Source organism: Notolepis coatsorum (assembly GCF_963971535.1).
Source record: "Notolepis coatsorum genome assembly, chromosome: 19".
NCBI classification, from domain to species: domain Eukaryota; kingdom Metazoa; phylum Chordata; class Actinopteri; order Aulopiformes; family Paralepididae; genus Notolepis; species Notolepis coatsorum.
Genome location: NC_140183.1, coordinates 31,947,298 through 31,964,094, shown reverse-complemented (window position 1 = coordinate 31,964,094; position 16,797 = coordinate 31,947,298). Strand labels below are relative to the sequence as shown.

The 16,797-nt window shown below is 44.1% G+C and overlaps 1 long non-coding RNA gene across 1 annotated transcript in view; it reads left to right on the top strand.

The window, feature by feature from the left end:
• Positions 1-11,947: 11,947 nt before the first annotated feature.
• The window catches only part of LOC311246379, a 55,360-nt gene continuing 50,510 nt past the window's right edge, over positions 11,948-16,797 (top strand). Inside the window, exon 1 of the long non-coding RNA XR_014620804.1 lies at positions 11,948-12,038. This is a non-coding gene — a long non-coding RNA (uncharacterized lncRNA). The remainder of the gene's footprint in view (positions 12,039-16,797) is intronic.

The following is a 16,797-nucleotide window of genomic DNA, read 5'->3' as shown; positions in this document are numbered from 1 at the left end:
ATAAGCACAAAATACATACCAATCCGTACGCCGTAAAGAGGCCGTGCAGAGGGTCGAAAAACAGGAGAATCCCGGTCAAACCGTACACATTGACAGCTATGTTCAAGATTGGATATTGGATGTATCCTTTTATCATCAGTAAACTCTATTTCAGTTTATCATTTCAATGGGTGAATGTTTAAACATATTAATTTAAACCTTTAAGTGTGCAGGGAATGCAAATACCTTACTAGGTGAAATGCTCCTTTAAACTCTTCCTTTGAAGGTGTAACACAACAAAAGTACCAAATGGAATATTCTAGGTTATGGGAATGCAAATACCTTATTAGGTGAAATTACCCTTTAAACCTTCTTTCTTTACAGGAGAACCATAAGTGATTAAACTATAATCAATGTCATCAATGGGATTCAAGTATCTTATTGGTACATTGACCCTTTAACTCGTCCTCTTTACAAGAGAACATCAGTAGATCAAATAACTTACTTGGGGTATTTACCCTTTAAGTCTCCCTTCTTGTAGGAGAATATCAATGGTTCAAGTAGCTTATCAGTGGTTCAAGTAGCTTATCAGTGGTTCAAGTATCTTACTGGGTGTAATTACCCTTTAAGTCTCCCTTCCTATAGGAGAATATCAATACCCATATATCAAATTAAATCAAATACAAAATACAATATCAAAGTAACAAAAGGGTGAACGGGTTGAAGCCCTTGGAATGTCCTTGTGTTCTCGTTCAATCAGTTCAATCCGTGGAAGTTCTTATGATTCAAGTTCAATCCTACCAGACTGTTGAGGTAACAGGAGTTGGGCAACAGGGGTATTCGAATCAGGCTGGCATTAGCCTTGAGCTATATCAGAGGTTCAATGGGTTGGCTCGCCATCTTGTATCGTCCGGCACACCGCCTCCTCCCCTCGTGGGCACACGTGGTGATGGATGGACTCCTGGAACTGCTCCCAGGGTGGAACGGAGTGCTAGAAAAACCTGGCCTGCTTGTGAGCAGGCATTCAGAAAATAAAAGCTATTTACCATCTTTATCAAATCATCATCTTTTCATTGCTTTCAGAATGAATAATCAACCAGGCTACTTTTAGCTATGCTAAGCTAAAGCAGGCTATCTTATCACTGCACGTGGGATCATATGTCACATGCTAATTTAGGCTAAAGTACGCTAGCATATGGGACATTCCCCACGTTCATATAAAACTCTCAAAACAGTCAAAATGTATATAGACCATGTTCTTATCATACAGCATATCAATACAATTATAAGTACTTCTGAAATGGTTCCTTTAACCAAATTGAGCTTGGGGCAGTTCGTGTATGACTCAGAATGAAACTACGTTTAACGTTATTAGCATGTAGCATGAAGCTAACCATTATGTAGACTTGACAATTGAATATCACACAATATTGATTTAACTCACGAAAACCGCAGGCTACAGCTACTTTACTGCAACGCTTCTTCGGTTTTGCAACTGGGGGAATCTTTTATAACTGTTTGATAACTGTTTTTATCATGCTCTTTCATCTAGTTATCCAGCTCTGTTCAAGTGCGGCTTCTCCGTGGAATGTCTGCACCTGCGTAGCGCGAGACTCTGTAACGTTGAGACGTTGTAAGGCAAGGCGTGCGCCGTAAAGCAAAACGTGGCTGTCGCAACATCTATCTCACTCACGTCATGACGCGAATTAAAGGGCAATGCTGTAATTCAAAGGGACTTGGTACCCAATGATACTACATATATTCCTACATAGTAGCCTTAACTATTTATGTTCTTATTCAATGGCATTAACTATTTATGTTCTTATAACTAAATAGTTATGAATCTGAAACCTGGGTTACATCCTCCCCTTCTATCCTAATGCACGTCCCTGTGCATATTATCCCAGAACTACATTATCACAATCCTATGGGGTTCTGGGGAGTCTGAGTCATCTAAAGAGTCTGCGATTACTGAGCTTAGACTCTGGAATAGTGACTGGATTATCGTTACTAGTGGGTTTCCTAGTCGGGGGGATAAGTCAGGACTTTTGGTGGTTCTCTATGTCTTGTCGACCTTCTTGGGGGTCCATCTCTGACATCTCTTTCCTCTTCTCTTTCCACATTGTCTTGGACATTCTCCTGTCCATCTGGTTCGGTTTCTGGTTCATTCATGTTAGTATTGTTCTCCTCTGAACTCATAACTGGTAAGGTCTTCTCAGGTAGGTTGTTCTCTTCCTGATCCATGTCAGGTAAGTGTTTCTCCCGATCCGCTGTATCTGGGTCAGGTAAACTGCCTTCAGTAGGTCTCACTGCGGATGGGATAGTCTTGTTCAGTGTCGTCGGGTCATCAGTTGTCCCTGGAGCTCCCTCAGGAAGAATGACTGCGTCTGAGGGGTCTTGCTCGACAGTGGGCACTGGAAAGGGTTGTGTTTCCACCACTAGACCTCCATGGCCATAGTGATAAGTGAGATCAAGATAGTCATCATCTGGGTCTTCTCCTTCTGATTCATTCAAGCTTTCTTCTCTTGGGCTCTGTCGAGTTCTTGGTCGCTTAGGTCTGTCTTTTACAGTAGGTCCATCTTCCTCAGGGGTAGTAGGAAGGAATCCGCAAGGTAGCAGTAAGTCTCGGTGGAGCATTCATAGTGGACCATCTCTGGTTTCAGGTCTCACTACATAGACTGGGACATTTCCAGTTTGTTTCACTACAATGTAGATATCTGCTTCCCACCGGTCTGCTAGCTTGTGCTTGCCTCTGATGCGGACGTTTCTGACGAGAACCCTGTCACCTTCCTGCAGGGTAGACTCAACAACTCATTTGTCGAATCTTGCTTTGTTACGGTCCGCCGTCTTCTTTGCATTTTCTGTAGCTACTCTGTAACTTGCTTCAAGGTGGGATCTCAGACTGCGGACGTACTGCGAGTGTGAGCCTGGCTGGTAGTTGACAGGTAAGTTGAAGGCTATGTCCACAGGCAACCTTGGCTGTCGCCCGAACATCAGCTCATACGGGGTGAATCCAGTAGTGTCGTTCTTAGTACAGTTGTAGGCGTGTACTAGAGGTTTGACGTAGTCTCGCCAATGGCTTTTCTTCTGATTCTACAGGGTGCCCAGCATATTAAGCAGGGTCCTGTTGAAGCGTTCAACTGGGTTTCCCCTTGGATGGTACGGGGTAGTTCGTATCTTTTTGATGCCGGCTAGCTCACACAGCTCTCTAATTGTGCTGGACTGGAAATCCGCACCTTGGTCGCTGTGGAGTTTCTCCGGGATACGATAGTGGACAATGAAGTGGTCCCATAGGCATTTAGCGACTGTCCGCGCTTTTTGATTTGCGGTAGGGATCGCTATTGCGTATTTCATAAAGTGGTCCGTAATGACCAAGATGTCTTTTGTGTTACTGGAGTCTGGTGCCAAGCTGAGAAAGTCCATGCACAGCAACTCGAGTGGTCGTGTGGCTGTGATGTTCACCAACGGGGCAGCTTTCTCTTGTGGAACTTTACGCCGTACACAACGGTTGCAGGTCCTGATCTTTGTCTCTACTTCAGCTGACATTTTGGGCCAATAGAATCGCTTTCGGACGAGGTCTAGGGTTCGGTCCACGCCCATGTGGCCCATGTCATCGTGAAGGCTCTTTAAGACCATAGGTCTCAGGTCTTCAGGCAGCACAAGTTGATGATGGGTCTGTGCGCCTTCTTGTCTCTTCCGGTACAGGACTCCGTCCAATACTTCTAACCGGTTCCACTCTCTTAGTAGAAGGTAAAGTTCGGGGATTTCCTTTCTGAGTGTCGGCGGCGGTTTCTCCCCTGACTCCACAAGCTGTAGTACTTGACGGATGCAGGTGTCGGCTCTTTGCTTTTCTCTCATTTTGGCTGAAGTTATCAGCGGAACGACGGGTAAGCCACCCAGCTGATCTTCTCCTTGGAAGCTGTCTGGGATTGCACTTGGGTGGAGGGCAAGTGATACCACCGATGCAATGCTGGATGGTGTCTCCTTAGAGCCGTTGTCGATCACTTCGCAAACTAACTGTCTTTCGCAGATGGCTCTAATGATGTCTTCACTCATGTTTGCGTGCTCTGGTTCAGGGAGGTGTCTTTTCACAAACTGTTGTATTCTTTCCATCTCTTTTCTCGATATTGGGTCATCAGCTGGTCTGCTGTGTGGTCGTCTGGACAGCCCATCAGCATCTTGATTCTGTTTTCCAGCCCTGTATTGCAGCTGGAAATCGACGGTTGATAGATCGGATAACCATCTGTAGCTTGCGGCATCAAGCTTAGCAGTGGTAAGGACATATGTCAGTGGGTTGCTATCAGTGACAGCGAGAAATGGTCTTCCGTAGAGGTAATCCTGGAATTTCTCAGTTACCGACCATTTTAAGGCAAGGAACTCCAATTTATGGGCAGGGTACCTGGTTTCACATCTTGACAATCCGCGGCTTGCATAAGCGATGACACGCTTCTGTCCTTGCTGCTCCTGGTAGAGGGCGGTACCGATACCTAGTGTGCTTGCATCTGTGTGCAATATGTAGGACTGTTTGTGGTCTGCGAAACCGAGAACAGGGGCAGTTGTCAGCCTTTCTATGATACCGTCGAAAGCTGTCTGGCAAGCGGGGGTCCATCTGTCATTGAAGGGATCTTAGGGTCGTAATACTTCTCGGTGTTCACTGTAGCTTTTCCGTGCTTCTTCATTGGAGGGTATCCGGCAGTAAGTGCGTTGAGGGGTTTCACTATCTTTGAATAGTCTTTGACAAATCTACGGTAGTAACCGCAGAATCCTAGAAATGCTCTCAGTTCTTTCAGTTTGGTTGGCTTTGGCCAGGTTTTGAGTGTGGTTGTCTTTTCTGGGTCCGTTTCGACTCCTTTCTCAGACACTATGTGGCCTAGATACCTTACGGAGGTCTGGAAGAATTTGCACTTTTCGGGTGATAGTTTTAGCCCATACTCTTTCAGATGGCTCAGGACTCGCATGAGTCTCCCCTCGTGTTCCTCTAGCATTGAAGAGAAAACGATCAGATCGTACATGAAAACGAGGGCTTGCTTCAAGTTCAGTTCTCCCACACACCGCTCAATAAGCCTCTGGAATGTGCTTGGGGCATTTGTTATTCCTTGAGGCATCCTATTGAACTCAAAGAATCCCAGCGGGCAGACAAATGCTGTCTTGTGCTTGTCCTTTTCTTCCATTTCGATCTGGTAAAAACCAGATTTGAGATCTAGCACTGAGAACCATTTGGATCCAGTCAGTGCTGAAAAGGAATCCTCCAGGTTGGGCAGGGCGTATGAGTCCTTTACTGTTTGGAGGTTCAGTTTCCTGTAGTCTATGCATAGTCTGACATCGCCGTTCTTCTTCCTGATGACTACAATTGGCGATGAGAAGAGTGATTCAGATTCTCTGATGACTTCAGTGTCGAGGAGCTGTTGAATGTGGTTGCGCACAGCTTCTATATCTTGAGGGAGGGTGTATAGGTCTCGCCCGATGTTTGAATGGCGTCTTGTCATTGAGATTTATGTGATGCTTTATCTTGTCAGTGCATCCGAAGTCGAGGTCGTGGTGTGCGAAAACTTCTTGCATGGAGTTCAGCCGTTCAGTTATCCTCTCTTTCCACTCTTGGGGTACTGGAGAGTCTCCAAAGTCAAACTTGAACTTTGATTTTTGGTTAGGGTCTGTCAATAGTTCTGCGTCAAGTGTCTTGAGGGATTGGACACTCATGACTGCATGTATCTCGGCTATCACAACCTTCAGGGACAGGGTGATATCGTGGTCGGACTCGTTCTTGAGGATGACTGGTATACAATGTGGCAGTTTTCGTGGTAGCTCTGCTAAGCCATCTGATACCAGTATTCCACCTGGAAAGGCCGTTGACCTTGGGGACTCTATCATCACCCATCTTCCTGCGTTGGTTGCTCTGCAACTCACTAATCCCTCGAGGACTTTGGTCTGACCTGGAGCGATAGTTTCAGGGTCTTTGCTATGTAGTTTCACTTCGCCCATGCTGGAATCCGCAGACTGTTTATGTCTGGCTCCAAGGGTTTTCAAGACTACCTTGTAGCCGTATGGCAGGGATTGGTAGTTCTGAGATGTGGTGTCTGCGTACTGCTTGTACAGGATATCTAGGGCGTTTGTGCCTATCAGCGCTGATGACAGAGAGGAGCGCATATCAGGCACGATCAGCGCTAGGGTGGGCGCTTCGATGTCTACTTCGAACATGCTCTTGGGAAACTTGATTGTATTCTCGACATAGCCGAGGTAGGGAATTTCCTGACCGTTGGCTCCTTCTACTTCAAGCAGGTCGTATAAGGAGTGGATGGGTAGATGAGACATGTTCTCTTGATAGAAGGAATTCGGGATCGTTGTCACTTGGGAGCCTGTATCGAGTAAGCAGCTGCACTCTTTACCTTCTATGGTTACTTGTGCAGTGCATTTAGCTCCAACCAGTCCTTTTGGTATGGCTACTTCTTTGGTATGGGAGGCCGAGCACATATTGGAGGCTCGCCACTTCCGTCTGGGACGTCTCTCTCGTGACTCAGTTCCCGCCTGTCCCTCAGCAGAAACTGTCTTTAATTTAAATCAGGCTTGGAGGCTTTGTTTTCAGCGTCCCATGCATGCTGTTTCTCCTCTAGTAATTTCTTTTTCGAGACCACCAGAGAGGGGTTTGGTTCACTCTCGCAGTGGGGTCTTATGTGTCCATCTTCTCCACATCTGAAGCAATACCAGGGTCTTGGTCTATTGCTTGTGTAGTTCTTTGGGTTTGGAGTCTCTGACTTTTGGGACTTGGGAGTACCTCTGTCAGTCATCGGCTTCGGTTTAACTGATGCTGGGGCTTCTTGCTTGGGAGCTGGCCTCGCTTGTCTTCTCTTGTTATCGTTCGGTATTCTTGTGAGCTGTGTCTGTAGGTCTGCAACTAGAGCCTTTAAACTTTGGACTTCGGAGCTGGTGTCCGGAATCGGCTGTGAAGTGCATTCCTCTTCGCCTTGGTTCCAGATGCCTTGGTAGTTACTCGATACCCTTGGCTTTGAAACGTTGAGGTACTGTCTCATGCGGCATTTTTTGGAAGAGCGCTTGTCTTCTGCTGTGCGGAGTAACAGGAGGAACTCTGCAAAGGTAGGTGGGGTTCTCTTCCTCTGTTCTAGCTGCAGCTCGGTTATCATGGTGTTGTCCCAGCAGCCTCTGATGAATTGTCTTAGAAGTTGCTGATCAAGGTCGGTTGCAGCTACTCCTCCTCTTCTGTAGGTGGTGTTCAGCATCACCTGTAGTCGTGGAAGGTAAGCTGAAGGTTTCTCTCCATTGTTTTGCATTGTATGGAGGAACTTTGCAAAAAGGTCATCTCCATCTTCGACGGTTCCGAAGGTGGAGTCGAGGATCTCCAGTTACATTCCTGGGGGACATTCAGGTGTCGGGTGTCTTATGATGTCAATGGCGGGTGCCATGAGCCTATCTAGGAGTTTCCGGGACTTGTGTAGATCAGACAATTTTGTGTCTTTGAGAAGAAGCCCCACATTGGAACCCCATGTCTCGTAGTCTACTTCTCTGTCGGGCCGAGGTCTTCGCCCAGAGAAGAGTCTGAGTCTCAGTGATGCTTGGCTGTGCATGGCTGAGTCTTCGCTTCGCACTATGTGCTCCACAATCATCTTTTGCACCTCCGGTGGGCTGACATCGGAGAGTCTCAGAGCAGGTTGTGCATTATCTTGAGAGCGCGCTGGTGAAGGAGACCGACTGTGCTCTAGTCGGACTTGCTGCCCTGGGATTGTTCTGGGTGAGGGGCTAGCTTGTGTTGCAGCCTCTGGGACATGTTGGTCTTCCAATTCAAATAATTCCCCACCTGTTTCTTCGTCGTATAATTCCCCACCTGTTTCTTTGTCAGTTCGGGGTTCAGGATCGTTCAGCGTGAGGCCGTCGCCGATGGTGGAAAGTTCTCTCCTGAGGACTTCCGCGAGGTCTTCGCCACTCAGTTTCGCTATCTCTTTTAGGTCTGAGAGATAAGTCTGTGTAGCCGTCTTGCTGACTACAGGTCCATATACGCTGGCTAAGTCTCTAATGAGGTAACTAGCGTTGGCCGTGTTTAGTCGGTAATTGGAAAGTGCTTGCACGGCTTCGCTACTTTCGTATTCTATAATAACACGTGGTTCTGGCTCTGACTCGGAAGGGTCTACGAGGAGCTTTCTCGGAATGGAGCCGTGTTTCACCAGAAAGTCATTCAGTTCATCGTCAGTGGTAATATCGGTTATACCGCTGACTATGACCGAATTAGGGATTTTCACGCTGCTAGTTTGAACTACGTCCATCGCTCACGCTATTTAAGTTTCTGACTTAAAGACTGGTCCTCTTAATTGTGATATACTCCTCCTGGCTGGCTCGCCAAATTTATGTAGCACTTGTGTCACCTACTTGTAACAGCTGTTCGCCACGGGCACAGTTCTAGGTACGAAACGAGGAGAGGAGTAATATGCACAATTTAAGAATAGTGGACCAGAGACAGAATTATAACAATAACCGGTGTTTATTACTAAATGTGCGCTAGCTAGACATACAGAATACATACAGACGTAAACAGTAGTGGTGAAGTATCCATTTTAGGTTCTTTCCCTAACCTCTCCTTTAAGGAGGGTTAGTTCGATATCAAGTCCTAGATTGATTAGATCAACACATTAGGTTTGGTTCAGACGTCTCTGAGGTTATCTCTAGCTAAAAGCTAGATTCAAGATTGGATATTGGATGTATCCTTTTATCATCAGTAAACTCTATTTCAGTTTATCATTTCAATGGGTGAATGTTTAAACATATTAATTTAAACCTTTAAGTGCAAATAGGGAACGCAAATACCTTACTAGGTGAAATGCTCCTTTAAACTCTTCCTTTGAAGGTGTAACACAACAAAAGTACCAAATGGAATATTCTAGGTTATGGGAATGCAAATACCTTATTAGGTGAAATTACCCTTTAAACCTTCTTTCTTTACAGGAGAACCATCAGTGATTCAACTATAATCAATGTCATCAATGGGATTCAAGTATCTTATTGGTACATTGACCCTTTAACTCGTCCTCTTTACAAGAGAACATCAGTAGATCAAATAACTTACTGGGGGTATTTACCCTTTAAGTCTCCCTTCTTGTAGGAGAATATCAATGGTTCAAGTAGCTTATCAGTGGTTCAAGTATCTTACTGGGTGTAATTTCTCTTTAAGTCTCCCTTCCTATAGGAGAATATCAATACCCATATATCAAATTAAATCAAATACAAAATACAATATCAAAGTAACAAAAGGGTGAACGGGGTTGAAGCCCTTGGAATGTCCTTGTGTTCTCGTTAAATCAGTTCAATCCGTGGAAGTTCTTATGATTCAAGTTCAATCAGTTCAATCCTACCAGACTGTTGAGGTAACAGGAGTTGGGCAACAGGGGTATTCGAATCAGGCTGGCATTAGCCTTAAGCTATATCAGAGGTTCAATGGGTTGGCTCGCCATCTTGTATCGTCCGGCACACCGCCTCCTCCCCTCGTGGGCACACGTGGTGATGGATGGACTCCTGGAACTGCTCCCAGGGTGGAACGGAGTGCTAGAAAAACCTGGCCTGCTTGTGAGCAGGCATTCAGAAAATAAAAGCTATTTACCATCTTTATCAAATCATCATCTTTTAATTTCTTTCAGAATGAATAATCAACCAGGCTACTTTTAGCTATGCTAAGCTAAAGCAGGCTATCTTATCACTGCACGTGGGATCATATGTCACATGCTAATTTAGGCTAAAGTGCGCTAGCATATGGGACATTCCCCACGTTCATATAAAACTCTCAAAACAGTCAAAATGTATATAGACCATGTTCTTATCGTACAGCATATCAATACAATTATAAGTACTTCTGAAATGGTTCCTTTAACCAAATTGAGCTTGGGGCAGTTCGTGTATGACTCAGAATGAAACTACGTTTAACGTTATTAGCATGTGGGGAATCTTTTATAACTGTTTTTATAACTGTTTTTATCATGCTCTTTCATCTAGTTATCCAGCTCTGTTCAAGTGCGGCTTCTCCGTGGAATGAGTGTCTGCACCTGCATAGCGCGAGACTCTGTAACGTTGAGACATTGTAAGGCAAGGCGTGCGCCGTAAAGCAAAACGTGGCTGTCGCAACATCTATCTCACTCACGTCATGACGCGAATTAAAGGGCAATGCTGTAATTCAAAGGGACTTGGTACCCACGATGAATTGAAAATGGGGGACCCTGATGTAAACAAGACGAAAGTCTTTCTCTGGTCTGCATCCCCTTAACAATTGTATGTATTGAGCTGTACTGTACTGTACCCATTCTGCAATCTGTTAATAAAGTTTTCAATCAATCAAACTTATGTTCCTACATAATAGCCTTAACTATTTATGTTCTTATTCAATGGCATTAACTATTTATGTTCTTATAACTAAATAGTTATGAATCTGAAACCTGGGTTACACTCGCGTCAATTATATTGCATGTCATTGAAGGTCCGCGCTGGTCTGTGTCTAATGAAATTACAATTGCATGTCATTGAAGGTCCGCGCTGGTCTGTGTCTATAATGAAATGAGAGGAAAGCTCTGCGCTAAAGCAAGTCTCATCTCAGCCTCGACGTGACAACATACTCGATGTTATATAAAAATAATCTCGCAGTCTACTTGAAAATCAGCCTGCAATCTACCTGTCGATCACGGCCACTGGTCTATAGAAATAAATGCATTCGAACAAGAAACCAATGTATAGACATAGCAATGGCAAAAAGATTGCCAGGCCTAATGTGAGCCAGGGAAGTCTTGGGCTTGTAACGTGGCTTCATCTCGAAGTTTTCATCCACTGAGCCGTGAGGCTCAACATGCTTGTTTGGTTGAGGTCTGAACTCGCCAAATTGCCCATAAATATCGTTTTTGTGGGTATTGTCCAGTTGTTGCTGTATGTTTTTATCTGCCCAAAATTCAAGCAAGCATGAAAGCATTACAGTAAGCTTGCACACCACGCCCCGCTCCGTCGTCTGGGACGCTGGTTCGCACCCGAGACCACCTATTCCAGCGGTCCAGGTTTGGAGCGAATCAGCGTCCCCGGGGACGCGGGGGAGCGTTCTCATCACACCCTATTTTGGTGCGATCGCGCTCTGATTCGGCCTAGTGTGAAAGCCCCCTGACACATCGCCAACATCCTGTCGTTCTTCTAGCGCACAAGAATCTCAGCTCAGACAATAACAAAAATGCAAATGGAAACCGTCACCCTGTGAAGATCCAGCGGCTAGATTACACAACAAACCTGCACATGTCGGGATCTGCCCTCCCCAGAGGCTATAGTTTCACTTTGTCGTTCCTTGTTACCTCTTAGAGGGAAAGGAGTAGGTGATTTCTGGTAAACAGCCCAGACAGGGTAAGAGAGAAAGTGGCATGAGGGATGGGAACTGAGAGAGAAGCACACCCACATGCCTCTGGCTGTTTCTCCAAGCCCCGCCTCCCTGCCTCACTACACACACACAATCATACAGCCCCCCCCCTAGACCCCCACTGACACACACACAACACACAATCACTCACTCTCTCTCTCTCTCTCTCTCTCTCTCTCTCTCTCTCTCTCTCTCTCTCTCTCTCTCTCTCTCTCTCTCTCTCTCTCTCTCTCTCTCTCTCACACACAATCACTCACTCTGTCTCTGTCTGTCTGTCTGTCTGTCTGTCTGTCTCTCTGTCTGTCTGTCTGTCTGTCTGTCTGTCTGTCTGTCTGTCTGTCTGTCTGTCTGTCTGTCTGTCTGTCTGTCTCTCTCTCCCTCTCTCTCTCTCTCTCTCTCTCCTCTCTCTATCTCTCTCTCTCTCTCTCTCTCTCTCTCTCTCTCTCTCTCTCTCTCTCTCTCTCTCTCTCTCTCTCTCTCTCTCTCTCTCTCTCTCTCTCTCTCTCTCTCTCTCTCTCTCTCTCTCTCTCTCTCTCTCTCTCTCTCTCTCTCTCTCTCACACACACAGAGTCTGCTCCTCACAGTTCCTTCCCACTCTCTGTCTGCCTGCTGTCCAGTATGCATGGTTGTCTATTCTCTCTCTGGGTGACCGGGGCACTGCTGCTTCTACCGTTGTGCCGGGGTGAGTACCTACCGACCTTTGACCCTCAGCGAGCTTCAGATGAGGTCCGTCCGAAAAAAGTGAAAAAACCTGTTTACCTTTGTATGCTGAAAGTATATATTTTAGTGTAGTTCAAAGTATATTTCTTTCTGAGAGTATTCTTGCAATGTATTTTTGGTGTCTCTTGCTTTCATGTACTAATTCAAGCGCATGTTAAAAAAAAGAACTGAGATGTTTACCAAAAAGTTGTACTTTAGTAAACTTGTTAAAAGTGTACTATTTTGAAGGAAAAAGTTACCAAAAATACATCAAAAGTGTATTCATTTGAATGTATTTATTAAGCAGTTAAGTACAACTTTTAATACACTAGAACTTGTGGTTTCAATTGAACACAACTTTAGTATACTTTCTGAATACATAAAAAGTACTTTCAGAAAATATAACCCTTTTTTTCTTTTTACTTGTGGAGGCTCTCTCTCTCTCTCTATTCTCTCTCTCCTTTTGCGTAGAGAGACTAAAGGGGTGACAGTGGGAAGGGTGTACAATAGGCCCACAGCATGGGATAAAGGGGTGTTTCATTATGAATAACATTATGAATGACTTCACCTAAGTTCAGGTGTCCTGGACATCAGCAGACATGACAATTGCTAGTTAGCCAGAACCAGCAGCAGGAGCAGTCTTTTTCAACAGGCTGTGTTGTTGTAACCCTACAGCGGGCAATGAGGAGGTTTCTCAGGCACCAAATAGAGCTTTCACTGGAGAGAGAAAATAATCAAAGTTCTCCGGAGGACCCTGTGGACCTGACCCAGACCATTCTCCCTGTTTTTTATTAGCTGAAGCTGCAGATCCAGAGAGAGTCTAGAAGCTACAGATACTGTATATAATCCAGCGAGAGTCTAGAAGCTACAGTCTAGAAGCTACAGATACTGTATATAATCCAGCGAGAGTCTAGAAGCTACAGTCTAGAAGCTACAGATACTGTATATAATCCAGCAAGAGTCTAGAATCTACAGTCTATGCGATCCGGATATGGCGTGAAACACAAAAAAAAGATTCTATCCCACATAAATGGCATAATCATACTCCCTTATTCAATAACAATGCACTCTTGATTGGAAAACAACCTATAAGATTCCCTAGATGGGAAAAGCAAGGCATACACTCATTAGGAGACGTTTTCAACAAACAGGGTTTTTGTAGTTTCGATGAAATACGCAAAAAATTTAATCTCACCAAGTCCACATATTATTTTTACGTGCAGTTATTGGCATGTTTGAAGGCTCACAGTGTTCCATTAACGATACCAATTGCACACCACAGATACCAAAAAAAATTCTATGAAAGAGAGACATCGAGAGGTTTTGTATCAGATTTTTATCATCAATTACTAACGGCCTTGTATGAAACCCTCCACCTAGACTCTATTTGGAGGAGGGATATACCAGACCTGGAAATAGACTTTGAGTGGCAAGAAGCCTGGGCAAATGCTCGACTTGCATCAAGGAACCCGGACCATCAACAAATCAATCTTAACTATATCCATAGGACATACTTGACTCCTATAAGACTGAACAGAATGGGTCTTAAACAAGACTCCAAATGCTCCTTATGTACAAATGGGGAAGAGGGGACATTTATGCACATGTACTGGGACTGCCCACCAGTTAAGATATTCTGGAAAGAAGTGACCCAGCAATTATCAAATCTCTTAATTCTGAATATACCTGTACACCCCTCTGTATTACTGCTGAATGATGTTTTTGAATATGCAGAACATCCACAGCGAAAGAGATTGGTTTTATCTGGTATCACAGTGGCTAAAAAGCTGATAGCATCACGATGGTTTCAACCGGAAAAAATGTGCTGGAAGGTCTGGATTCTTACATATCTCAATGTGATTTATCAAGAAATATCTACAGCAAGAATTTTGGGTCTCAATGAATCCAAAATGACAATGTGGTTAGAAGTGGTGGAGAGAATAAAAGCTAGCATATAATGGTAGTGTATGGTTAGGAACAAGTTATAATGGTTGGATTATCCAATGGGGGGGGTCCGGGAGGGGGGGGTCCGAGCTAGAGCATATGTGTATAGGTTTTTAGATAACAGGTATTAGGGGTATATCCTGTATAAGACAATTAACTAAATGGTGATTTCATTGGATGTGCACTGTCAACTAATGCTTGTATATCTTATCGTGTGTTGTCATGTTTGTTTATGTGTTTGTTTAAAAAATAATAAAAAAATAAAATACAAAAAAGAATCTACAGTCTAGAAGCTACAGATACTGTATAATCCAGCGAGAGTCTAGAAGCTACAGTCTAGATTGAAGCTACATAATAAGAGAGTGAGTCTAGAAGCTAGAGTCTAGAAGCTGCATATAATCCAGAGAGAGTCTAGAAGCTATAGTCTAGATTCAGAGCTGCAGATATACAATATAGCGATAGAGTCTAGAGCAGGGGTGGCCAACCAGTCAGAGACTAAGAGCCACAAAAATTACTGTGGTACCACAAATGCCGCTTTTCCCTAGTACCTGATTGATTGATTGATTGATTGATTGATTGATTGATTGATTGATTGATTGAAAATTTTATTAACAGATTGCAGAATGGGTACAATACAGTACAGCTCAATACACACAATTGTTAAGGGGATGCAGACCAGAGAAATACTTTCATCTTGTTTACATCAGGGTCCCCCATTTTCAATACATTTTCAACCTACTCGACTCTACTCTACTCTGCCTTTTCGGTTTTCCATTGCCGAAATTTGCATTTGGTACCTGGTACCAGGTACTTTTTTAGTACCTGCTTTCTCGAGGTTCCACCCTAGAAGTGGCATACAAATGTGATATCGGAAAATATCGGTAGGCCTATCGGTTTTAATTTTTTTATTTTTTTTACATTTATTTAACCTTTATTTACCCAGGCAAGCAAGTAAGAACAAATTATTATTCTATTTATTGTCAAAGTATGCATAGTGTTGTGGTAATTACACGATAAGAGATATGTAAGGGATAATGTATAGCTACGAGGTCATTGTCGCAAAATAATTGACCGACACAGAGTTTAAAATACAGAGGCGCCGCGCTGAGGTGTTTTAAACGTCAGTGAAGGTCAATTATTTTGCGACAATGATCGAGTATAGCTATACATTATCCCGCTTATTACATGGCTAACTTACTAACAATATACCTAATTCATTTTACATCGACAAGACGAGATCAAATGCAGACGCAGTTCTGTTCTGGCTCCGCTGTCATCGTCACACACACTCCGCTGTCAGTGCAGCCAGCAGGTGTGTCTGATTGGCTGCACTGATGCAGTGTGTCAGTGGCCTTGATTGCGAACAGCTGCGCACAGCGGTCATTATTGTTCGGCAGAGGTCCGTTATCAAGTAGTAACGGACCTCTGACGAGCGCTATTGACCAATCACAAGCAAGCATTTCGGCGAATGTGAAAACGCCATGTAATAAGTAATGTTAATTACCTGAAATTATTCTGTTTTTTTGGGGGGGGGGGGGGACCCTGCATATATCGGTATCGGTTGATATCGGTATCAGAAATTAAGAGTTGGACAATATCGGTATATCGTTATCGGTAAAAAAGCCAATATCGAGCATCCCTATTTGGTACCTCTTCTGGTTTATTGTACTAATTCAAAGCACATATGATACTGAGGTGTTTACCAAACTTAATTTGTACTTTATTAAATGTATTAAAAGTGTACTATTTTGGTAAGCAAAAGTAAACAGAAATACATCAAAAGTATAATTGCAATGTATTTAAGTACAACTCAAGGGGTTCCAATTTAACACAGCTTTAGTATACTTTCTTAATACATACAAGGTATACAAGTATACAAAGCATACTTCCATAAAATATAATTAAGTATACTTTATTTTGTACATGTAACACAGCACAGATTATGTGCTGAATCATAGCCAGATCATAGCCAAGCCCAGAAACTATGCCAACAGCAGCAGTTCAGAAGAAGTCATGCGACTCATTTCCTGAGCTGAATCCTCATATTTCCCCCCTCAGCCCTGTGAATCGCTACCCATAGTCTCGAGTTCAGACCAAGGCGGGTTGTGACATGTTTGACTTGTTCATCTGGCCTGTGTTTGATTTGAGGAGAGGGTGTGTTAACAGACCTACAGGTCATCCTGTTAGGAGTGAGTGGGCGGATGCATTCATGCAGACTTGATTCTTCACTCCCTTCAGTGAGGTCTTAGATAGCTTGGTTTGAACAAGACAAACACTAAGCTCTTCTTGTATGAACCAAATTATCAATGAACAACACACATACACAAGGTGGCCTGCCAGTGCAAAACAACACACATCCAGTAGGTGGCCTGCTAGTGCACAACAACACACATCCAGTAGGTGGCCTGCTAGTGCACAACAACACACATACACAAGGTGGCCTGCCAGTGCACAACAACACATACAGTAGGTGGCCTGCTAGTGCACAACAACACACATACACAAGGTGGCCTGCCAGTGCACAACAACACACATACAGTAGGTGGCCTGCTAGTGCACAACAACACACATCCAGTAGGTGGCCTGCTAGTGCACAACAACACACATACAGTAGATGGCCTGCCAGTGCACAACAACACACACACACAAGGTGGCCTGCCAGTGCACAACAACAACACAACACACATACAGTAGATGGCCTGCCAGTGCACAACAACAACAACAACACACATACAGTAGGTGGCCTGCCAGTGCACAACAACAAACAACACACATGCAGTAGGTGGCCTGCCAGTGCA